The sequence below is a fragment of the Macrobrachium rosenbergii genome, chromosome 59 (assembly GCF_040412425.1).
Source record: "Macrobrachium rosenbergii isolate ZJJX-2024 chromosome 59, ASM4041242v1, whole genome shotgun sequence".
In the NCBI taxonomy this organism is placed as follows: Eukaryota; Metazoa; Arthropoda; class Malacostraca; order Decapoda; family Palaemonidae; genus Macrobrachium; species Macrobrachium rosenbergii.
In genome coordinates, this window is record NC_089799.1 from 21,922,539 (window position 1) to 21,950,120 (window position 27,582).

Here is a 27,582-nt window from a genome sequence, read left to right on the forward strand (position 1 = left end):
TTTTCGTCGATAAAATCTCTATAAAGTATCGGATATGGATCGTATTTTGGAAGTAGCTATTTGAAGCCACAGCCTAATTGGCAAAAATATGCAGTGATGTCTAATGTTGATAATTAAGGCACTTATCAGAGCAAATCAAAGAAATTTAAAGGGAAACTTAGCTAAATCTAGCAGGTTCGTAGATAGAGACGAGTGAAACGTCATTATTGAAGGCCCTCCCACTCATTAATACTGTAATATGACGTACCTTACTCGAAACTCCGCCCATATACTTTATGAATGAAGACTCAGATGTTGGTAGTAGTAATAGTAATAGTTTCAACTCGGTTAAGTTCAGACAAACTCTCTAACAATTTCTTTATTTATTTACTTTGACTGTTCAGATAAAAATGTTTAGATTATCATCTATTTATAGTATATTATCATACAATTTCGATAATTATCGCATATCCTACTCAAGGTATTGTTTATTGTACAAGAGGGTCAAATATTTGTGTTTCTACGATTATTATCATACTACTGGGAACCCTGCTATTACGTCTGATGTCATAGTTTACGTTGAACTAGCCTCTCTGTGGGTGCTTACTAAATTTAATTAAGTTTCCCTTTAAATTTCTTTGAATTACTTTGATAAGTGCCTTAATTACCAACATTAGACATCACTGCATATTTTTGCCAATTAGGCTGTGGCTTTAAATAGCTATTTCCAAAATACGATCCATATCCGATACTTTATAAAGATTTTATCGACGAAAACCTATTAGACACGGCCCTGAAATGCACAGTAGTCATGCTTTAATCATTCCTTGAGTTCAACTTTATACCTCATACTTTGCACCATAAGCTAGGTTTAGGTAAATCTTTGTTGATAGACTCCACAACCTTAGTACTAAACTCAAGACAGCCTCGTCTACAAAAGCAAGAAAATTATTTTCAAGGGTAAATCCTTATTGCAGGTATGCAGCAGAAAGGGTTGTGGACAAGTAACTCTACCCTGAGAAATCAGTATTCCAACAAAGCTAAACTTTGCAATCATTAGTTAAAAATTCAATAATAGTATTCTTAAAAGTGATCCCTCAACGCCCTCTTTCAAAATTTGAAACAAGGGTCCAAAGATTAATTTGCCCAAAAGCAGCACCAATGGATATATGAACTGTATACTAGATCTAGGGATATCTGTATGAAATGAAAAAAAAGTCCATTACACGCAACTGGGCTCGTACAAAAGCAAAACTATGGATTAGGTATAATATGATTACTTCCAGAACAGGCATTCAGACTTTAGCCGGAATCCAAAAGACTATGAAATTTGGAGTTATAAGGGTTGCAATTAGCAAGCTTCAGTGCATGAGTTAACGGTTCCACATATATATAATAGAGCAAAATTACCTGTTCTTAGACATGACAACCAGTAGGAGAAATTAACTTGTTGAGCAATGGAATTACAAACGAATACAGAAGACACGTTTTTATAATGACCCTATACCCTACAATGAGAACACAGCAATAAAAGGTGCCATGTAAGCACGGATTACAATATACTGAACACGAATATAAGTTCTTATGCCTGTCACTTACCTTACCATCTTGTATCACACGTCCTCCACATGCATAACAAGTCAAACATACACTGGTCACTCAACTCCTTTCCCTAAGAATGGCACTACGTTAAAGATGTATTGGCTTCTTGAATCCTGAAATTATAAGTTCAGAAGAGTGCCTCATATGAGAGACTAATGTTTCTGTACAGAGTAAAATTCACTGTTTACCGGCATCTACAAGGTCATTGATTCTACCTACCACGTAGTCCACAAATATTCCTGTACAGCACGTAAACCCAGCGCTCTTTAGAATGTACTATCTCGGACTTTGCCCGATATCACCAGCCTGTATAAAGACAAAAAAAACAATAAAAATATTAAAAACAAACTTAACCATACTGAAAACAATAACAATTTCTGGATAGCTACATATGCAAAAAGGCAAACAGAAGCCATAGGAAAATTTCAGAATTTAGAAAATTCTTTTCAACATGGTAAAGCTAACGCTATGCAAGGCGAAATACTCTGCAGAACCTCCATTTCGATAGAAGGAAGGACGTTAGTGATGGTTTAGAAAATGAAGTTCATTGATAAAGATACAGGGAAAAGTCAGGTTAAGGACGAGGCAATTTTATAACGAGTCACCTGGCATCATTGGCACTTTTATTAAATGTGCCTAAATGACAGTTACAAAAACTCAAGAGAAAGGGCAATTTTACAAAGCGGGTGCTTGAACGGGTGGACAACCTTTTTTTAAGTGTCCTTTCCCAAATCGGCTAAGTCTTTGATACAAGATTTTCACACCTGCAAACCGAAGTTTTATGGGAAAATATTAGTGTTTGGTGTCTGCCAAGGGTAATTCTAGCTGCCCTGTGAGTGCACAAAATGTCAAGATGATTCTGATTTTAGCATCAGTAAAAGGTTAAGTAATAATTCTCATTTTCTTTAAAGATAAATTAGTTATTAGTTTTTCAACCTGACTGGAAAAAAAAATCACCCCAATTCGACAGAGTTACGCAAACCGAATGAATATATATGGTTTCAACGTTTAAATAGTGTTTTATATATATATATATATATATATATATATATATATATATATATATATAGAGAGAGAGAGAGAGAGAGAGAGAGAGAGAGAGAGAGAGAGAGAGAGAGAGAGAGAGATTTTAGGCATACATGCCAAGCGCTGGGGCAACTAAGGCCATTCAGCGCAGAAACGAAATTTGACAGTAAAAGTTTGAAAGGTGTAACGGGAGGAAAACCTCGCAGTTGCACTATGAATCAATTGTTAGGAGAGGGTGGACAGTAAGATGGACGAAAGATGAGATAAACGGATGTACAGTAAAACGAATGAAAGCAGTTGCAGCTAGGGGCCGAAGGGACGCTGCAAAGACCTTTGAGTAATGCCTACATTGCACCGCATGAGGTGCACTGACGGCACTACCCCCTACGGAGTAGAGAGAGAGGGGGAGAGAGAGAGAGATACATATATCCTGTTGATTGATCATTCATTTAAATATGTTAAACACATACAATTAATATATTTTCTTCTGATTTTTTTATATAAATTAAGGAAAAAATATTTGATATCCAATGTCGTACATATTTCAAAAACAACAATTTGCTCTAGCGGTTTTTTACAAATACAAGAAAGTACCTAAACCAAAAATCACTTTCCTCGTCAGAGAAGGTAATATCAACAACGAATGGATCTAAAAATCTATTAGTTGGAACCTCTTTTGCTGTATCTTCCACTTGAATGTTCTCCGCATATCGAACGGCAATAGACCAATTTTCTGATGTTACACTAGCTAGAGCTTCTTTACAGCTGGTTTTAAATCCACGATGTTGAACGTGTTTCGTAACGGCACGGAACGGAATAGTGTTTTTAGGCCAAAGGCCAAGCGCTGAGACCTATGAGGTCATTCAGCGCTGGAATGGAAACTGAGAGTAGGTGGGTTTGAAAGGTGTAACAGGAAGAAAACCTCGCAGTTGCATTATGAAACAATTTTTAAGAGAGGGTGGACAGTAAGAAGGAAGAAAGAAAATATGAATGGAGGTACAGTAAAAGGAATGAAAGCAGTTTCAGCTAAGGGCCGAAGGGACGCTGCAAAGAACCTTAAGTAATTGCCTACAGTGCACCCATACGGGAAAACGTGTTTCGTAACTTGCCACCAAATTAGTTCAATTGCGTTATAATGACAATGGTGCGGAGGGATCCTAAAAACTTTGGCCGCGTGAGGAGGCAAATCTGCCAATCACGTAATTCTGATCGTTTGAGAAGAACTGCCTTTCACCATCTCAAGCAATTAACTTTTTCATAGATTACCGCGAGGATTAACTCCGTTGCTTACAAGATTACAAGCATTCCTTAATGGAGTTTTTATTATTTGCTATAGCTGGGGTTTATCCACTTCAAGTGAATGGTATGGAGTATTGTTCGTTACGATGATTGAAGGATGGTGGGTGGGAGCTGGGACCTGAACCACTTTACTGAAACCGACATGGTTCATTTGATGCTGGCAATCGCCATCGTTTCGTGCTTGAAATACAAGTTCTGCATTATCGACAAAGCCATCTATCGTGCCAACATGCAAAATGATAAGCCTGCTACCCTTACTAGTCGGTGTTTTTACACCTGTTGCCTTGTCACATTTCGTAACAATCCAGCACGTGTCCACTGTGTAATACTAATTAACCCAGGTTTCATACAAATTTCTTGTTGGATTGCATCCTGAATCTTTGATGCATCTCCTTTGCCGTAAAAGCTTTGCTCGTGCCGATGTTACATCATTATTTTTCTAACGAAAACTGGTCATTGACTTTTCCATACCGGAATTCAGTTTGCAAAAGAATTTTCCTGAACGAATCCTTGCATTCTTTAAATTCATCACTTCCTTTTATTTCTCTGAATATCCTCTCAAGGAATAGGGTTTGAACGATGGTTTACTGGTTAGCGAAAAACAGGCTTGTTTTCCTCTTTAGTTTCTCGAAGCAACTGGTCAATAGTTCTTTCCAACGTTCCGGTTGCAGCAGTCACACGATCCATCAATCTTGGAATGTCAGTAAATGGTCCAATCTTTCTTTTTTCCTGCTGTAAACTTTAAAAAAACATCGTTGATTTCCTTTTCCCGGGCGGTTCAGCGTGCCTCAAAAGAAATCTCCTTTGTCTTGAACGGTTGGGTTACGGTCGTTAAATGAGATAGTTAAAGACTTCTTCACCAAATAATACATTTGGCAGCACTCTTCAAAAACCATGCCACGTCTACGTTAAGTACAAGTTTTTTTTTATCTTCTGGCAATGCGAATGAAATGGACAGCTTTTCAGTTGAAAAATAAGAATTTCGGGGATAAATCTATATAGGAATTCTTCATGAATCCTGTTTCAAAAGTATTTACGCACCATGAAATTCATATATTTGACAGAACTTTATTAATCTACTTTAGCCACACCCTGCCACTCGATTTTGGTTTATTTATACAGTAGTTTCATTCCTTTCTCAGACTACTCATGAACAAATTAAAGTCGTCCACGAACGAGACACCTACTGTAAATAACCGGTTAGGTGAACAGCGGAATGGAGGGTTATATACGTCACAGGTTTTAAGGGTTCCGGGTCCCTCAGTAATCACAACCACTGTAACTATCTGTTTTTCCCCCAGACCAGTTTTCCCAATGGGGAAAAATGTCCCAAGTCAGTTTTCCCAAGGTGGAGTTTTTGTCCAGAATAATATTCCCCCTCCCTCTATTTATTAAAACAAAAATCACAACTAGGTAGGCTCAGTCGCTAAAGCAAGCATACCCACCATCATTATCATCCTTGCGTGTTTTGAGATGACCCACTTTCGATCCTTATTTGGTTCACCCTGCAAACCCAATAATTTGTCAATTGTAGTTAATAGTTTTCTTGCGTAGTTAAGTTTTCCCGTCGTGAGTGTTTTTATAAAAACGTCTTATGTCCATTTTTACACGTTTGCCTTTACATTATGCGACATCTTTTGGTATTTTTCGGTACCTTGTATTTAGAGCAGTTTTCCAATACTTTTGGGTCCATTAATCTATATTTCTCATCGCTCCTATGCGTTATTGCTTCCGGCATTGTGTCTAGGCATGTCTTTTACTTCTTTATTCTATATTTTTTTTCTATCGTGGTGTATGTAAATTTTAAATTCAATTCTTGCTTCAACACGTGGTCAAAGGAGATTTATACGCAAGTTTTACGGCTTTAACAAGAGTCCTGTAACTGCTTCCGTAGATAATTTAGCAACCATGAAGACTGGTACATCAAGCTAGTTTTCTGACTCCATAGTTATAGACAAGCCTAAGTAACGTAACCACATTTAAGCATTGCATTTTGGATGCTACATTCCTAGATGACAAGTATCCTATTTTTACTAGATTAAATACGTGATCTGTCATATTTAGACGAGCATCAATGAGTAATCTTTGGTCCTTCGGCCTTTGCTGTGTGCACTTTTTCTCAAGTTTTACAGTGAAGTTTTTCTAGCTGGCTTTTTAACGTTCAATATTAACTTAATTTTCTTCATTTAGATCCATTGTTTGTTTATATCCCTGTTTTGATTTTATCTTATTTACCCATAAGGCAAATTTGCTTTATCAGCAAAAAACTGTTACCTCATGTTTACGTAATCCATGGTAATTCGGTAGTATTAATCTTTTCGAGTATGTACCAGATTCACGGTTTTGCTTCATACCTTAAAATTTGTATGACTCAAATAGCTCAAATTTAATATCGGTATATTTTTAATGCCTGTCCATTTTCAGTCTACCATACATGACCTCACGCCGGATTGTTTAAACCCATATGTCTTGTGTACTGCCGTCTGTCAGTCACTTTGGCTTATATTGACAACCAAATTATGTTTCTGTGAACAAGTGAAGCCCTCTAATCATAAAGGGTACAAAGAAAAGTCAGTAAAAATGTCACTTCATTTTTTTTAATATGCACCCCTAACCTGGTGACCTTCATGCATCCTAAACTTAAGCTAAAAACCGCAGTTGGTGTCGATAAGACTACGACAACCGAAGGGGAAATTGCCAAACTATAAAAATATCTCGAATGTTTATTCCATGGGGCAGTCAACTACTACTGACAACAGTCTTCAGAGTATTCTTCAGTAAATGGAGTAACTTTCCATAGGAATAATGCGCTAGATGTCAAGTGTTAAGTCCAAAGTCCATAGGTAATATATAGCAATAATAATCAAGGTTAGGCCAAGTTGAGTTTGATGTGAAGGCGTCATGTGCGCCCAGTCAACCAGTCAACTATCTTCAGTTCATTGTCGACTATCATGTGATCACAGATTTGCCTTCCATACTTTTCCTCCTAAAACCATCAAATGTAATTTTTCAAGTTTCTAAGCACCACTCGCTTATTTTACTGAACCAAAGTGAGAAAAACTGAATGTTACGTACGTTTTAAATCCAATTCTCGCTTCAGCACGTGAGCGTTATGCAAATTTAATCTGCCGAGTAACAAAAATTACCACAGGAGTAAAGGCATCACCACTTTCGTCAGAACCCTTTCCCCCTTCATTGGCTCCCATACAGTAAACATCACTCGCATGACAGTTTCAGCATTCAAGCAGGGAACGAGTTCAACACTCACAAAAAGGATCCCATTACTAGCCGTTAAGCTAATTTAAGGCAAAGAAACTACGAGTGTTATCTGGTACCAAACTAGAGTATAGGTACTATAGCATAACCTATAGTATAATTACTGTTAAGTGACCAATGAGTACACCTTTTTCCTTCCAATTATGATTGAGAGGCTAGACTCGCGCTATTTTCCTTTTATGGATTAGTTTTCAGCATAAAAATTTATAGTAGTCTTTGTATAAAAAATGAAGTCAAATAATACGAGTTCATTTTAAACAAAATGCCATCTTCGGCTATTTTCATTTTACTTTTCTTTAGGGATTAGTTCTCACCTGAAACCTTGTGAGTGCAGTCTTAATCAAATGCCAATAAGCATTCATTTCAAACAATCATTCCTTCCATTAAACACGTGGAGACACTGATCGCTTTTTATCAACTAAAAAAATTTTTAACTCATTTAGATTTTCTTACCTACCAATTCTCTCACATGTTAAAGATTAATATTTGCTGCCACAACCTTAACTACCAAAGCTCAAGTATTAAAAGTTATTAATATTCGGTAACTACACAGCAATGCCAAGGATACTTAAAAATTTATGAGCTCCACTTCTGTTGCACGGAACACTAAGCATTCAGTCTTTCTGGACCCAAGAGAGACTTCATTTCACTTCAACAAGCTGTGAACAAATATCATTTGAATTGTATAGTTACAATTCACATGGTGTTTACACCCGCTTCCTTTCAGAAAGGAAGATTTTTCCGAAATTTTCAATCCTTTGCCATAAACTTTACTTAGCACTTAACATCTAAATCATCTCGGAAGTTAAGTTTTACAGGATATAAAAACTAACCTATAGTATTTACAGGATTTAAAATAAAACTTAAAACTATTGAATACCATAACTATCTCCTTGTGTATTACCAAGAAATTGTACCTGTGGTTTGACTGTTGTAAGTCCTTTCACATCAGCGTTATAAAAACGGCGAGATTTTAAATCTTTGCATTTAATTCGTAATATACTGGAAAATTCACCAGTTGGCAAGTGCTATAATTGGTTACAGCAAGAACGTAATACAAGTGCATCAAACCATTTATTGAAGTGTTAACTCATTACAAGTTTAAATCACCAATACAAGTACATAAGTAACGCATTCTCACCTCATTTAAAAACTACTTAAGTGAAAGCAACTCAGGGGCTCCTCAATATCCGAAGTATGCACTCAACTGTTCCAGTAATCCTGTAAAGTATTAAAAAATGCGGCAGAAATTGTCCTTGTAATAAAAAATATACATAAATCTAAGAGCCATATATAAAAATAGGTAAAATGAATTACATTGAACTAAAGCCTTTACAATAGATCCAGTAATTCTAGTAATTTTAAAAAAAGTACTTAGGTTTAAACCTAAAGTGTCATATGTAAGTAAAATGCGTGAATTAAATGAACTAAGCCCTCACAATAGATACAGTAATTGTAAGAAACAGTAATTGTAAGAAACAGTAATTGTAAGAAACAGTAATTGTAAGAAACAGTAATTGTAAGAAACAGTAATTGTAAGAAACAGTAATTGTAAGAAACAGTAATTAAACCTAAGTGTCATATATAAAATCGGTAAAATGGAGTTTGAATTAGATGAACTAAAGCCTTCACAATGGATCCAGTAACCGTAAAAAACAGTACTTAAACCTAAGTGTCATCTATAAAGTCAGTAAAATGAAAGCCTTCACAATAGATCCAGTAACCGTAAAAAACAGTACTTAAACCTAACGTAAGTGTCATCTATAAAGTCAGTAAAATGAAGTTTGAATTAGATAACTAAAGCCTTCACACTAGATCCAGTGACTAAAAAAGTTCGCAAATCTAAATGTCATATAAAGTCAGTAAAATGATGTTTGAATTATATGAAACAAAGCCTTCACAATAGATCCAATAATTGTAAAAATGGCACTTAAACCTAAATGTCAAACTCAAGAAAAAAAGTTTGAATTAGATTAACTAAAGCCTTCACAATAGATCCAGCAACTAAAAGTAGTACTGAAACATAAGTGTCAAAGTCAGTAAAATGAAATTTGAATTTTATGAACTGCAGCCTTCACAATCGCTCCAATTTTCCCCCTATGCAGACCAAGTAATGGAAAAGCCTCTGACCAGAGCAGAAATATAAATTAACGAACAAGCGTTTGGAAACCTTGGGACCAGAGGTACCCAAAAGCGCTAACGAACGAGAGAGAGAGAGAGAGAGAGAGAGAGAGAGAGAGAGAGAGAGAGAGAGAGAGAGAGAGAGAGAGAGAGAGAGAGAGAGAATTTAAGCCGAAGAGTCAAGCACCGGGACCAATGAGGTCCTTCAGCGCTAAATGGAAAATTTAGGTCACAAAGGTGCAACAGTAGGAAAACCCTCGCAGTTTCAATATCAACGACTACAAAACAGTGGAGAGTAAGACTGAGAAAGGATATGAATTGAGGTACAGTAAAAGGAATGAAAGGGACTGCAGCTAGGGACCCAAAGGACGCTGTCAAGAGCCTTAAGTAACGCCTATAGTGTAGCATCTTGCATGAGGTGACTGACTTTGCTATCTCCATACGGGAGCTAACAAAGTGTGGCCGAAAGAAGGGCCCTTTTAAGTTTAAAAGTCAAGATTTAAGCTGCCGAGCAAAATTACAGAAAAGAACTGATGGCCCTTAAGCCAAACGACCATAATCTTGCATTACTTAAACTAATTTCTTGCCCTTAAAATTTTTTGAATAAAGTTATCAATATACATGTTCGATAGAATACAAGTCTAGCCTGACCATAGGTCTGTCTATTGTATGGAAATGAAAACTGGCCTGCCCATTGTATTGGCATTAATGGCTTTACTAAGCTATAAATTCCTGAAAGTGTTACGTTAATTTGAACTAACGCAAAAAAAGACTAAATTTACGTTAAACCAAGTTACTAAATACAAGTTTAACCCAAGTTAAAACAAGTGTTAAGTTTCATCTAAAAAAAATTACCTTTAAATCTTAATGTTTCAAACCATTGCATTTTTTTTACTAGATTCAAAATTAAACTAAACTACTGCTTGAACTTGAGAAATTCTTATAATAAAAGTAAAAATAAACTACTGCTGAACTTTAGAAATTCTTATAAAAGTGAAATTATCTTATAAATCTAGTTTAAGAAAGTAATAACTACCCTCACTGAATACAAAATCTTACGTTAACTTACTACTTTATCATCTAAACCAAACTAAACAAGACCATTGATTATGTTTTAATAAAATCAGAAAAAATCCAGAATAAAAATTAAGCGTTCAATGCAAGCAGTTATGTTACTTTAAAATCTTTAAAACAATCTTAGTCAAGGTGCGTTAATTTAATTTTTAAAAGGTACGTTAATTTAAAAAAAAAAACACTAAACTTCTGCACTTATCACCTGAAAGAAAAATATCATTAGTAACACCCATGCAACTGTACATAGGTCAAAAGACCTATGGAACAGTGCATGGGAGGGGCCTCCAACCCTACAGGGGGCGCCCCTGTAGGGGTGGAGGTTAAAGTAATATCCGTAAGGTTGACAAAAATTCTTTATGCCTCACCTGGTTTATCAAACCACCTTGGTAGAGTAGTCCATTTGTGTGTAGCTTGATAAACAGTTATCCGGGCTTCGGAATATTGACTTCGTTGCTCTCATATTGACTTCGTTGCTCTCACATGGGAATGTACTTCATAAAATGGCTTAAATTCCTCGATAATCTGGAATAATTTTATATTTCCATTACCAGTATGTATATGAATTTGCTTTAATGTAATAAAATTATAAAGTCATAGCTTTGACAGATTCAAGGTGGCTAAAACAAAACTCAACACTTAAGTCACCAAGATCTCAACAAGCACAGTCTAATTTCACAGTTCGTACAGTATTAATTGGATTACTAACCTTTATGGACCACCAATGATCACCTGATCCTGAGAAATATCAAATCTGTAGTACAGAAGTAACTGTACCCATGGCCCATTCGAGTTTTAAAACCTAAAAAGAAAAACGAACGATTAATGACAATTTTTCTAACGACACTAATTATAGACTATAACACCACGACAATTATACACAACTGTATCTTAAGTTGTTGTAATCGCCAGTACAGTTTAAGAAAAAATATGACTAGTACTTAAGTAACCTACCCCAGTTGTAAAATAAACGCCAAAATATAGACCAAATAGCATTAAATGCCTAAGCCCCATTAACTATTAGGATTAAGTAAAAAACTCTAAATAGAATTCACTAAAACCTATAAAACTTTATCAGAAATATTCAGCACAAAACCGTAAGGAGACTTAACCTTTGCAACAGTTAAAGGAGTTAACACGGCTTCACGTACACGATCATTAAACCCTCCAGATTCCAAAAGTAAGTTCAACCGGTACAGGATGATTTACTCCTCAAGCAACAAAGAACAGTCCATGAAGTCAAAAACTACTTCTTCACAAAAAGTAATAACACCACGACACTTCGCTGTTCTCGAAGCGAAAACTGAGTGAACAGAGAAACTGCTCGCCGAGAAAACAGTTGCTGTACACGACAACATCAAGGACCACGGAGTCACCTGTCTTGAAACTTGACGATTCACGAGAAAGAAAACGGAATCTTTGATTTCTGAATAAGGGAAACGTTAAAAGATCTGTTAATGCTATAACGTTAACTGTTTGGTTTTTCGTTGTATAATGTCTCGTTTCTTTAATAAAATTGGCTTCTTTATACGATAACAGAAAACCTATGTCAATAATTTACCGCTGTAAACGTTAAATGCCGTATGTAATCTTACATTTTTAGGAATATATATAACCAAATTAAGTATTATCTTAGGTCTGTCTGGCAAATTTATTAATCATAATAATGATAAATATATGTATGTATGTATGTATATATATATATATATATATATATATATATATATATATATATATATATATATATATATATATATGAGTGAATATATGAGTATGTATATTGAGCCATAAATGTCTTTTAAATACCCAATTCACTATACCTTTGAAATAAAATACATTCAAGAGGACCTGTGTTTGAGAAATGCTTCGTTACACTAATCAGTTATAATTCCCCCTGGATGCAAAATATCACGAGGTATTGTGAAATGGATGTTCAACGATATTTGGGTCTTAAAACCTATGAGTATGAAAAATGTGATGATGGTGGACAGGCCATATATATATAAATAATTATATATATATATATATATATATATATATATATATATATATATATATATATATATATATATATATATATATATATATATATATATATATATATATATATATATATATATATATATATATATATATATATATATGTGTGTGTGTGTGTATATATACATACATATATATATGTGTTTGTTTGTATGTATGTATGTATGTATGTATGTATGTATGTTTATGTGTATGTGTGTGTTTAATTAATGTCTTCCTCATCCTCACCGGACGAGTTTTCCAAGGTTAAAATTTCGGGATGAAAATATGTGACAGACTTAATACATTCTTTACCTTTAAACAATGCATACATATTTATATTTTATTTATATGTTAGCAAGTATGAGCGATGAAGTCTGACAATATTGCCATTAATTTTGGAGTGACCCATCGCCGGTTCAGTAGAAAGGAATGAGGGAAGGAGGGTTACTCAATCACTGGGCCTTCAAATTTTCAGTTGCCAAATTTCACATGGGTTCATTTTCTGCATTAGTTAGAGAACAGATACTGAAAAATGAAAGCACCAATACTGAATGCAAGGGAACTAAGTACTTATAATGTACGAAAATTATTTCCCCCCTCTGACGAATCTTAACCTTTGATTTTGGATCGACTTATTGAAAATAATTTCTGCCTCCAGTTTGCGCCACTTTCAAATTCAGTCAAAATCATCTCTGTCTACCAATGTAAATACCAGCAAGTTTAGTTCACCCAGTTTTATTGTCAGGAACCAATGATTTTCAGTTTTCTGTAAAAGAAAATTATTGAGATGGCTTTGTCTGTCCGTCCGCACTTTTGTGTCTGCACTTCTTCTGTCCGCCCTCAGATCTTAAAAACTACTGAGGCTGGAAGACTGCAAATTGGCACACTGATCATCCACCCTCCAATCATCAAACATAACAAATTGCAGCCCTCTAGTCTCAGTAGTTTTTATTTTATTTACGATTAAAGTTAGCCATTATAGAGCATATGGCAACGCTATAAGACATACCACCACCGGGCCGTTATTAAAGTTTCATGGGCCCCGGCTCATACAGCATTATAAGCTGTACAGAAAACCAGATTGCACCAAAGAAACTTCAGCGCATTTTTTTACTTTTTGCATATATTTCTAATTCTCTTACCTTTGCAAATCTTGCAAATTCCTGCCCAACAATAGACTCGAATGACTGGAAAAGCTTTTGAGGACATTTCTGTCTTTTTATCTTCCATTTAGGGATCATTATGTTGCCACTAAACGGGAAGACAACGAGTCCCCTTTATACCTTCTTCCCTTCACCCGTCGCCTGTGCAGCTTGCGGTTGCCATATAAAGAAATTGGAGATTTCTATAAACAGGAATTTCTTTAAGGTCACCCTAGGGTTTCGCATACCGGAAAAAAGCCGTTAGAGTGCCACGTTTGGCACTCCTGCCAGTTGTTGCCCATCCATGCTCTACACAGTAGAGGATGATCTTCTTTTTCTTCCCAGCTTGTTCCCCTTTTTATATGGGGTCGCCGTGATGCCTTCTTTTGAAGGACTTTGATTTGGCTTTGGGGTAGACTTTGTAGTCCCGATCGACTGCCCTGCCTGACATCGCTTAGACCCCGGTATTGTGTACATGTATTGTCCCAGTTCACCAGCGGTCTTTCTCCCAGCAGCTAGGAGTCGTTACGCGGTGAGGTTGACAGTCGAGACGTGCTACACAGTAGAGGATGATGGTACATTATTATTATTAAAACAGTCTGATTAACCAGTCCACTGAGCTGACTATCAGCTCTCACAGGGCTGGCCCGAAGGATTAGAATGAAATACCAGGTCTAGGCCATAGGCCAAGCACTGGGACCATGTAGGTCATTCGGCGTGGTGATGAATGAAAATGAATTTAATTTTAGGATGATAGTACAGAGGCTATGACACTATCCAAGACTATAGAACAATGGTTTGTTTTGGAGTGAACCTTTACTAGAACTCCTTACCACAGGCAAAAGACTGCTTTCTGGAAAGATATTAAGTCCTAGATTCACATTTCGATTGCACAGTATCCCATTTCTTTGTTCTGCTATCTTTCATAACCAGTTATATGCAAGCTGATGTAATAATTCATGCTAAAATTCAACTTATTTGATAACTTAATTTATAATAATCAGGCAGTTCTATTAACAACAAGAGGAATATAACGCAAAGCGCATTACAGGTTACCATGATTAAGTTTTAATGAATTGTTATGATTAAATAATTAAATTTTGTCTCTTGTGATTATATCTTCTGGAAAGTAAAATGAAAGCCTCTACAAATTAATTCCTTTCAAGGTGAATTTTTTTTACATATATCCTACACAATTAAAGACAAAGAAAAGCAAGATCTGTTTTAAAATTACGTTCGTTTCATTAAAGCAAACTACTATGAGATTCACAGCCGATGTCCCGGTGTTTTTCCGGAATAAAATTTTATCAACGTGCCTGACAAAGGTGACACTTTGTCACAGGGTATCTTACATCCCAGCCTAATTTTTTACTGTATTCTGTATGACGAAAGTTGCATAATTCTGGTAATTATAAGAGTAACACCGACTTCTTGTAGACATCGCCAGCAAACTCAGAGAAATGTCTTTCCAAGATATAATGACGTAACTTATGACGTCATTAACTTGCCTCTTTCTCGATGGATAATTGGCTATTCGTGAAAAAGTCTCAACCTCTGGCAACAATGAAATACAACCAATACTCCTTGTTTACACTTTGCAGTAGTAGTAGTAGTAGTAGTAGTAGTAGTAGTAGTAGTAGTAGTAGTATATAGGATTTATGCCATGAGGCCGAGTGCTAGAATCCTTGAAGAAAAGGGTTTCCACAAGTAGTCCGAGAAATTACTTTCTATCACTATTTCTCCATTGAAAAATTATATAATTAAAAATCATTTAACAAAGTGAAGAAAACCTTGGCATTCGTCGCAACTCCTTTGATATTTTTCCTAATATGACAGTGACGATCATTGTAATAAATAGACAATTGCATAGGATTAGATTGGCAAGTGATCTTAACACAAAATGACCAACAACCCTCTATCTCTTTTTCTTGCTAATATTCTGTAATTTTTTATACGTTGTTTTCTCCTTGCTTGCTTTCCAACACCTCTAACTATTTTTCAGGCCTGAATGACATTAATAGGTTCCACTCTTCGGCTATGCCCTAAATTCCATGATCCAGATCAATCCAATCCACTGTAAGAGTGGCCAGTTTAAAATAGTGACCTGTCAAGTATAAGGTGATAGGGAAATTAAAACGGAGATTGCCATTTATTTATAAAGTGGCTCGAACACCGTAAAGGTGTATTTTCTGTAAGTTTTGTCGCTGTTTGAGGAGTTGGTTTTTGGAGTAGATCATTAAATCGATACACTTCGATTTATTGATAAGTATCATTATATGTAATACATTTTTATAATGAAACAACTATTGCTTTATAGAGCATATATAATTATATTTCTGCACCTTATGGAAGTCAACAAATGACGTAAACTTGGTAGCCTTGGGTGTCCGGGTGTACTCCTTACCCAAAAAAGGGCCCTATTATTCATTTACCTGTTCAAGCTTACGTAGGGTTTGCCACGGGCCTCCTCACTTCTAAACAATTGTGCAAGTCGAATCACAAAAGCTGTCCTGCAACCACGGGGACAATGACTTATCATAGCCACCATTCTTGAAGCCTTGGCAAGGTACGAATATTCATTCAGAATTTCAGAGACAGCTGTTTGTTGTCATCACCTTGTGGGAGGAGTCGGACGTCATATGTTTACGTCACGTATAACTTTGAATCCATTAGAGTGTTCCGCCACTGGCTTCGGCTGCTTTATTTTACTTTTAAGAATGCTTTCTTCTAATATAAGTAATAAAGAATGCTGTCGAAAGTTAGGTAGGGATGTAAAGTGTACTATGGCTAAGTAATATCTTTGTCAAATGCACAGAAAAAAAGTTATTCCGGAAAAACACCGGGACAAAGGCCCTAAATCTCATAGTAGATCAGTATCTTTAACATTATAATTTTTCTCAATGACAGTGTTTGTCAACTTATTCCATATAGATAGCTTTCCTCATTTACTCAGTATATTTTATTCTTTCATACAATAATATAAACAACTCTAATATCGAAAATTCACTTTATTCCAAAAATTGCTTACTCCTAAAGTGAACTGTCATAATATAATTCTCTCTGCGCATGCGTTTTTCGCAGAAATAAAGGAATTTCGATACTGAAGTGTTATTTGCGGCTTGATACTTGAAAATTACGTTACATGTAAAATTACCTATCAAAACGTTGATTGTTCTATTTCCAAAATGTCAGAACCGTATTACCGATATTTTTCTCCTTTTGAGAAATTTAAAAGCAACAGGTATCCAGAATAAATTGCAGTGGCAAATTGCATCCCCAGCTCACATCTTCCCCCTGTTTACGGGTTTCACGTTTGCAATGGAAATGAGATAATGCAAATGATATTCGTGACTTAAAACCCTCTTTTCCTAGGCAGAAAATGAATGTTTTTTTTTGTTGGGGGGGGGGCGGGGGCCGCCGGGTTGGACTTTAAATGAATAGGAGATCTAATTCATCAAAAACTGGATTTGAAAATGAGTGCTTTCTGGTGACGTTTCTGAAATAAAATTAAATTAAATAAAGACTTCACTCTCCCTTCTGCTCAAACTGGATTTACACAATTTTCTTAGTAGTATAATCTTTTCCTTTCCCCCAGAGCTCTTAATTTGGTTAGTGCTATGGCGTTTGTTTTTTGCCGTTTTTCGAAGATCTGAGAGAGAGAGAGAGAAAGGAGAGAGAGAGAGAGAGAGAGAGAGAGAGAGAGAGAGAGAGAGAGAGAGAGAGAGAGAGAGAGTAAAATCAAAATTTTAAATGCAAAGAGGAAGACTCTTGTCCACTATTTATTTTTTAGCAGGTATAACTAAGAATGGTGATAAATAGATTATACCTTCTTACTAAATATATGTAAATGTTTTGCAACGAGTTTCACTTACATGTACGGTACTCTATGAAAATTATATATATATATATATATATATATATATATATATATATATATATATATATATATATATATATATATGTATATATATATGTATATAAATATATATATATATATATATATATATATATATATATATATATATATATATATATATATATATATATATATATATGTATATACATAATTTTCGTAGAGTACTGTACATGTATATATATATATATATATATATATATATATATATATATATATATATATATATATATATATATATATATATATATATATATATATATATATATATATATATATATATTGTTACGTATGAGGGCTTGGCTGATGAGTTTATTACTTGATTAACGTAATTTATAAGGCCCTGCGTGCCAAGGACACACGTAACCTGTCAATTGAAGCTACAAATTAACAGATGTTATTAATGAAATAAGGTCGCCAGTCGAGGAGAACCCTCGACACAAAGAATATGCAGTTAACTAAGGAATTTACTTTAACGGTCGCCCACTTCGGACGCAGTCAATTTTCTCTTCGTTCAGTATGGTTTTAAAACACAATGGCTCTTCCGAACAATGGATTCGAGACACAAGACTGTATAAAGAATGTAAAATGACTTGCTTAACCTTCCCTAATTTATAGTTGCTTCACTGGAATAGTTGAATGCCACTAAACAATAAAAATTATGCTTAATCTAGACTTCGTAAAAGCAAAATGTGCTTGATTATTTATGGTGGCGGAAGGACGAAACAAAGGGAAATGGAAATACAGGGAAAGATACGAGTAACTCGACAAAGTTTTGAACGAAAATTCCAGACTTACCGTTATACAAAGGTTGCTGCGCATCAACGGACGATCGGAAGTTCTGGGATGAATTCGCCACTTCACTTAGCCACTTAAGAACATAAAGATGGAGAGACAAAGGGGCGACGAGCCGAAAGAGTTGACGTGCTCCACTCTCGATAGTTAAGAACTCTCTGCGACCCTTCTGGGTCACACACAAGATAGCGTCTCTCTACGCCCGCGGGGTCTGAAACTTTGGTCGAAACAATTCGCCGACATGGTACAGAGAAAAAAAGCTCAAGGCCACCTACCATAAGGTTGATTGTGGAAATTTCCTATGGGTTAAGTCCCTAATGCTACTGAGTTCTGCTATATATGGACGTTAAATTTGAATTGCCTAGTGCTCCCCTGCTTGGACAAAGACGTTCCCTGTTGTTGTTCGTGTATTTCTACAATAAGCTGCATATAGGGCGAACAGCAGAATATTTATAAAATATATATATATATATATATATATATATATATATATATATATATATATATATATATATATATATATATATATATATATATATATATATATATATATATATATATATATATTTATATGTATATATATATATATATATATATATATATATATATATATATGTATATATATATATATATATATATATATATATATATATATATATATATATAATTTTCAGAGTACTGTACATGTAAGTGAACTGTTGCAAAACATTTACATATATTTAGTAAGAAGGTATAATCTGTTTATCACCATTCTTAGTTATACCTAAAAATAACTAAAATAAATAAATATATATATATATATATATATATATATATATATATATACATATAATTGAAAACATTCTAGACCTACAATAGGTAGCAGAGTGAGCGTACAATGGTGAACTATTAACATATTTCATATGTAACATGCTCTCCGTCTACAGATACACATGTACTGTATATATCTAACTTTAACTGATAGGCGCACATTTCATATAATCTAGCATCAAATGTCTTTTAAACTGCTTACGAAATAGTTTATCAAGACCAGCTCACGCAAAAAAAAAAAAAAAAAAATCCTATTCTTTCAAAGATTCAAGAGCAAGAAATTTTTGCTGAAATATCCAAAGGTATTTAGTGATTTCAAATTACTGTGGGCCTAACCAGAAATACTGATTTTCTGCTTAATAATGACTGAGATGTAGTAAGGGTAATTTTCTAAAATTACATATTATTTTTTAAGGTAATTAATAAATCTATTTTTATGCTAATAACTGATAATTTTTTGTCAATAGTAGTATCCCTTTTTATACTATGCCTTCAGCCATTTTTTATTAAACCTTTGTTTATTGAATTTAAGGATATTTATTTTTTATTGATTTTTTCCCTGTGAATTTAACGATATTTAACAACAGACATTCGTTGAGAAGATAACACTCAAATAAAATTTCATTTATTTTTAATAAAAACTAAATATACTGAAAATGCCTCAGTATTTCATGCTACTAATAAGGAGACAAATTATTACTACAAAAAAGCTCGCAAAGTTTAATGTTTTAAAAGTCTTACAGAAATTTATACAGTAAACACAAAGCCTGAATTTTTTTTTTTTTTTTTTTTTTTTTTTAGTTTTCGATCTTCCACCCGAAAACATAAAACTTATCCGGTGAATAGAAAATTTTTTTTTTCTTTGTCCGATATTCCGTTTGCGAAACGAATTTGAAATTCAGTGACCCAGAACATTTGCATGCAACGAGCGCAATTTGCTTTATTCCTTTTGTTTTCTTGACATTTTTTATGTAGGATGAGGGTATTTTTATGCGAGAGACGTAAACTGCTTTTCTTTAATCTCTAAAATATGGAAATTTATTTTCTTTTGTTACTCGCTTTTTTTTTGTTATTGCGAATCATGTTTAGATCTATGATAGTAAAAAAAAAAGCATGATAATCCTCTTGTGTAAAAATTTGCTTCAAGAACAAAAATCCCTCAGAGACAATAATGATTTTTACAGTTTCATTCTCTCCCCCTCCCATCCCTACCCCCTTCTCTCTCTCTCTCTCTCTCTCTCTCTCTCTCTCTCTCTCTCTCTCTCTCTCTCTCTCTCCTTTCGCGTTTTTTTGCGGAATGATTTATAACAAATTATATAAGTAAAACTAATTCTTTGAAATTATGATTCATTACAAAACCAGCCACTAACAAAACTTCAGGGATAAATTATTAGGCAAATTTTTGTTGTCTCACGTTCAGTGTTCATGATAGATGTTCACTGTTCATAATGCAATCAACCAAAGTGGCAAGAGATCCTGCGTTTGATTCATATTTACTAGGTTCCGGAATAGTTCCTAGTTAACCGGCCACTAGTCCACCCACTAGTAAATGGGTGCTAGTATTTGTTTGAAATCATGACACTCTATCATCAACCCTGACATGCAGACAAAAATCCTTATATAAATATATATATATATATATATATATATATATATATATATATATATATATATATATATATATATATATATATATATATATATGTATGTATATATATATATATATATATATATATATATATATATATATATATATATATATATTATATATATATATATATATATATATATATATATATATATATATATATATATATATATATATATATTATATATATATATATATATATATATATATATACTGTATATATATTTCACATATATGCATATGTATATATACATATATATGCATATATATATGTATATGTGTGTGTGACTGTTTTGTGTGTATGTGTGTGTTACGCCATAAGTTTTAGATGACTTCAAATGATCTTGTGGTTATAGAGATGTCAGGATGTTACCCCTGTTCCTAAAAGAGAAAAATAATATTTCATTTTACTTACGATTGATAACTTATCCTTACTTTATCCGACTCAGTTTCAATAATAAATGTAGTTTGTGCGTTACTCAAATTAACTCGGAAAAGTCTTTTAACTGATATCTTTCGATATAGAATTTTCTCCAATATTTTCGAATGAACTTCAGTAAAGTTAAATCATTAACTGGCTAAATACGCATGGCGTATTTTCTAGATTAGTAAAAGCATAAAAGGTACTTTTGATTAGTTAAGTGTTTTGTCAGTTTTATTATTCTATTATTCCACTACGCATCATTGGAATTAAAATGCAGCTTTTCTACAGCTGGTTTTATTTGCCCAGTTTTCCCATTATAATCCATTTCACTGATGCTGGAAAATATCTACCATCGCTCCTCAAAAATTAACTAAAGTATTTATTAATCACCGGATACATACCCATTCATATGAAAATTTCATAACCATTTTTGTAATCGATATTTTTTTTATAATAAATATTTGCCGGAAAGGATTCATGCTCCGTTGTGCTATATATCCTACGAACCAATGTTTCAAAATATGACGTCATGGGAATTTTTGACAATATGCGGTCAATTATTTTACATTTTCGTTGTCTGTGATGTTAGAATAAAAATTTCAATCCTGAATTACATTTTCACACAGTTGCAACTGGGGCACAAGTACTTACTTTGAAAAAATTTATTCTTGTTGAAAACAAATGACAAGATATCTGGCATGTTTCGTTTTCCAGCAGAGTTCATTAAGATGTTTGCTGAATATATGACTCCTGTGTTTTGCAGTCTTTTTCGCCTGATTAGGGATTTTCTGTGTTAATCATTCTTGGAAACATGGAAAAGAAAGGCCGCCGCTCTAATGCTTTAACTACCGCCATATTCCAACAGGTTCTACTGCGTCACATTGATTATAAAATGGAAAATAGTGGCTGGAGGTGGAAGCAAAGGTGTACTATAGAATGTAACAAAAGTGGCTGGAGATGGAAGCAAAGTTGGATTATAAAATGGAAAATAGTGGCTGGAGATGGAAGCAAAGGTGTATTATAAAATGGAAAATAGTGGCTGGAGATGGAAGCAAAGGTGTATTATAAAATGGAAAATAGTGGCTGGAGATGGAAGCAAAGGTGTATTATAAAATGGAAAATAGTGGCTGGAGGTGGAAGCAAAGTGTACTATAGAATGTAAAAAAAGTGGCTGGAGATGGAAGCAAAGGTGTATTATAAAATGGAAAATAGTGGCTGGAGATGGAAGCAAAGGTGTACTATAGAATGTAAAAAAAAGTGGCTGGAGATGGAAGCAAAGGTGTATTATAAAATGGAAAATAGTGGCTGGAGATGGAAGCAAAGGTGTGTTGTATTTAGAATGAAAAAAAGTGGCTAGAGATGGAAGCAAAGGTCTACTTTGGTACAACGATAGAAACTCGAAGAACATAGAAGTTTTTTGATAAGAAAAAGACAAGATTCACAAAGATTGCTCAGCAGAATATATCATATATCTAAAGTGGTGAGACTCAAGATTGGTCTAAGAAAAACAGAAGTAATGAGGTAGGAAATGCACAGAATAAAAGAAATCCTAGATGAAGAAAGAATCAGATAATGAATATTTGTAATGTTAAGGACTACTAATAATCCGATGCAGGATCCCTTGAGTTAGAAATTAGCGAGAGACCATAAAAAGTAAATCAAAACTGAGAGATGAAATAGGAGGGAATTCAGTGTTGAGCGCAGATTACATGAAAAGGTAGAAAGTATTTTGATGAACTATATGTAAAGCATTTGAAGAGAGAGAAGGGTTGAAATGATGAGATTGACAGACTTTTGTCGAGATTAAGCGTCAGTAGTTGAATGAACTTCATTTGCTACTGATTTTAAATCAAACATATCGCTAACATTGATAGAAAATCTGCTAAAATGTAATTGTACTTAAGTAGATTGTCAAGTACTTGGACTTGGACTTAAGTCTCAGACAAATCTTCTGTACTCGTACTTGCTCTTTTTCTCAGTACTTGTACTTGTCCACAAGTACCGTCACATGCACTTGAACCCATGAGTGTATAGTTCCGAAGGCTTTAGAGGGAAATGAAAGGAAACATAGACAGCATTGACTAGATGGCGCAGGAGAATCGTTGGAATCGAAGGCCTTTAGCACCCAGAAATTTTAATGAGTCAGTGCAAGATGATTATGGTACTGCATATGCAGTGTGTCGAGGCCCCCTACTAATGATTTTTCCTAACCAGATAAGAAGCAATGTTGCAGTGGATGTTTTCTACACAAGTGATTTATGTTACATTCAGCAGAGAAAGATGAACATGGGAGTGGCTGTAGTTTTCTTTTTCCTTCGGAACAACCAGATATTACGATGACAGAGCTTGTCATCCTAAAGAGAGGGAATGTTTATGGTTCTGTTCTCATTGCAATTTACGTAAGTGGAATCACCTCAGCAGAAGATTTAACAGGTTATTAACAATTTCCGGTTAAATTGCTTTATAAGGTTCAAATTGAGCCCAGCTTTATTTTTTTAAAGCAACAAACTTAAACTGTCAAGTGAATGGTAAGAAAATAACATTATGTGGGTGATGGGTACACAGACAGAAAGATTTACTACTGAAGTGATTTATTTGTATATAGACAGTGGATTTTATGCTATCAGATTTAAAACTGAGCTAAATAGTGCCATATCGCATAAGTTTGCAATATTACGCATGTAGGTAATTTCAGTAAACAATGAAATAATAAGTTAAAATCCACAATTATGTATATGAACAAGGCTGTATTTATCAAAATACAAAATTATTAAAAATGGGAGCGTTAGGTTGAAAGCTCCCATTTTTAATCATTTTTGTATTTTGATAAATACAGCCTTGCTCATATACACAATTTTGGATTTTTACTTATTTCCGGGGACAGTTTAGTGATGTACCATATATAAACAATATCATTTTACCAGAGAATATGATGCTCACAATATTTACACCATACAGAAAATTAAACTAACTGTTCTGAAACCTGAACAAAAATTTTAAAAAATAACAATTTCCTCTAATCTCTTCGTTTGTGGTAATAGAATACGGCGTAATGTCATAATAGAATACGGCGTAATGTCATATATCGTGACCACTTATCGCGCAATTCAGTTACGCTTCTCGCCGCTGTTAGGCGGAACGACTTTATTATGCAGCCAGAATTACGCTGGCCCGACATACGCTGTCTACCCCCTCATTGACCATTTATCTTCAGTGATATAGGGGTTATGGCCTCATGAGTTACAGTCTCGGTTCTCAGCATTTTTGGGGGTGAAATGGAGGGAGGAAGGGACTTTGGGTCGTTGAGGGTGAAGAAAAAGGGTTGAGATAAGGGTTTTGGATCGTTGTTGAACGAATTTGCAAAGAAGCCACAGTTTCAGCTTTTGTTTTTATTTGTTCAAATAAACGACAAATTTCGTGAAGAACGTATATCTGTACAGAGAAGAGTTCGATATGAAAAAAAGTGGACTTTCATTTAATTAAAGCGATAAACCGCATTCTTAAATTCTTAACAACAGATGGCTAATAATCGTGAAAAACTAAACATGCAGAGAAGAAAATAACCACAGAACTGAGTCATACGAGAAAGGCGTAATTTCCGCACTCCACAGTAACTATTGGGTGAGGCGATCAGACGGGCGCTGTGATGTCGTTCGAGCTATGAGGCACAACCCTATAAAAATTATATATAGGAACAATAACATTATTGAGAATTGAAAGCCACAGTAGTGTTAAAAATATTTATGTGCAAAGTTAAAAACGAAAATGAGAGACTTTCAGATGCTACTCCGTATTCCTCGTCAGTCCCACTTATGAGTTAGAATCACCTGTACGTCCACTTCGCCGTTCCAACCGTCTTACCAACAGAAACAATCGAACAGGGGTTATCTGACCAACACTGTTGGAAGAATTCTATTCATTCCAGTTTCCTATTGTTGTCTTAACGCTCCTTCCACATTTTTACCGCTTAGTAGGACTAAAGATTCTCCTTTTCGTTTTTAACTTTGCACATAAATATTTATAGCACTACTGTGGCTTTTAATTCTCGATATTATAGCCTCGTTACAGGGTCATCTTGTTTCAATAACATTATTGTTGATCAGATGCATTCCTATAAGAGCTAACAGTGAGCACCTTGGCAATGTGAAACTTTTCTGACTGAGATAAAGGAATGAAGAAAGAACTATTGATATTTAAACTAATTACCGAATTTAAAATAGTACATCTACCAGTTTCATAAGTACGATGTCTTTAAGAAAAGGATAAAAGCAAGCAAGCACCCAAAATAGTGAAGGAATTGAGTTTGAAAGAAACTTTCGTCGAATAGAACTGAAGAGCAGGATTAGAGTACAATGGTCTGTCTGTATTTTGACTAGAAAACGAAAGGTGGAAAAGGTAAATAATAAAAAGGAGGGAAAACAAGCAAGAGAAGAGACCTCTGTAAAACTCATAATAAATCTAGAAAGGAGAAAGCACTAAGCTCTGATTCCATGATAAAGAACCAGATTTCTTGCTCTAAATATCCGGATAAAAAATAAGACGATATTATGAGGGGTTATGGTAACTGAATATGTTTTGGGATGGATTCGTTATGTTCATATTTCATAAAGGAAAGATAAAGGAATTGCAAAGGAACTGGATCTAAGCTGGAGTTTTTCTAACCTTTACTGACATAAAAATGCGACATTCCTGCTGAATAAATGACATCGGGGATCCTTCAATACCGGAATCGCAGAGAGGAATTGGGTGAAAATTACAGCCACAAAGTTGTAGCTTTAAGGAAATGTGCGATGGGATTAATCTTAATATTTCTAGTCGTGATCTAACATAGTACTAACACAGAACTCATTATTTCACGTGAAGACACAGACTGACTGAGTGTAATTCAAAATTGGGGTACCTGGCTTACGATACCAGAGGATGTTGATAGTGAGTAAAAAATTGAATGGTACAACTGAAAAATGTTACTGATAATAGTATATTACAAAGATATTTCATTCAGTAAGTGTGTGGAAAAAAATGTTGCTAAGAAATAAAATAAAACATCATTATAGCTCAGTGCCAAACACCATGAGGTGGTTTAGCTTAGTGAAAAGAACTCGCGAATGAAAGAGGGACGAATACGTTAGATTTACGTCAGTTCAAACTTCTTTGCGCTAAACAATCACAAATGAAGAGTTTACACGAGAACCAGCAAGGGCATTGAAATTTCCAGACGTAACATACGAATTGCATGACAAGTCTGAAAAAGGATAAATGGAAATTGTAGGAAAAATAACAAGTAAAGCATCAGAGTTAGCGTTATCTTCACCAGATGTTAACCCAACCCCACCGACAAGTTATGTTGTTCAGATTATCCGTGGATGTCCCGGTTCATACAATGGCCACTATTCTTCGATTCCGTCAACCCTCGCACCCCAACTTTTGAACAGCAAATGGGGATTTATGTCGCCGTGACTTCTTATTATATGTCCAAGTCAACGCACATATTTCTTAAGCTTCGTGTGTAGTCTGTCTATGGCTTAGCAGAGTTGCCAAGCGTATAAGATAATCTGTTCCTAAACACCATCTTTTGTCAGTTCTGATGCTCCAGTGTTTTCATGCGTATTAACATCATGGTTGGGTACATTCGGCTATCTGTTATGTTTATGACTAGATATTAAACACATTTGTCACGGTATTTTTCAATGTTTATTTCATGGGATTAAAGCTGCAAAGTGACAGATTACGAATTTATATTTTTTTTATTTAGTAAAATACCTTCTAATAAAATGCAATAAAATATTTTACTGTACTCTCTCTCGCAAACTGCCGTAAACTCTTTGCAAATGACTATTATCGTTAAAATATTTTCTCAAACTTTCCAATTTGGCTATTTTTATTCACTGTACAATACTGATATAACAGTTATTTTCAAAAACATACCATCTAATATTTAAAGCATTTTTCGAAGTCATAGGCAAAAAGTTCCTTATCTATGACCAAATTAGTCATGCGGAAACTTACCATAGATAAGAAAGATTTCTGCACATTTTGATAGAAAATATTTTAATTTATCCTGAATAAAGTTATTGATAACAAATAAGCACATTTGAACAAGACAGTATTAAAACTAAAACTTCGTTAGATTTTAAATAGTAACATTAACTGCTGATTAAGAATCTGTCTCATTCCGTTAGGAAAAATAAAGATCCTTAACATTGAAAGACTGCCAGGGATTTCTAATCTCGCCTCCTTAACCTTGTACTACGAAAAATATTTTCATAATCTGCTTTATGTCATCGAAAAATGGTTTTACAGAAATCGCGTGTATATTTACTCATCAGTATTTACGACTTATTTAATGAAAGCTGACAAGTTCTTGAAAGTTTCTCCTCACATTTCCTTTTATATATCCAAAATAAAGTTAACATGATGAAATCCATTTCACTAAGCCGCTTGAAGCAGATTTTAA

The 27,582-nt window shown here is 34.3% G+C and overlaps 1 long non-coding RNA gene across 1 annotated transcript; it reads right to left on the reverse strand.

Annotated features, from left to right (window-relative positions):
* Nucleotides 1–8,237: 8,237 nt before the first annotated feature.
* On the reverse strand, nt 8,238–11,659 carry LOC136837543 (uncharacterized). Its single transcript, XR_010852717.1, has 4 exons — nt 11,487–11,659; nt 11,084–11,176; nt 10,743–10,899; nt 8,238–8,403 (listed from the first exon to the last, which is right to left on the reverse strand). It is a non-coding gene; the product is annotated as an uncharacterized lncRNA (long non-coding RNA).
* Nucleotides 11,660–27,582: the final 15,923 nt, after the last annotated feature.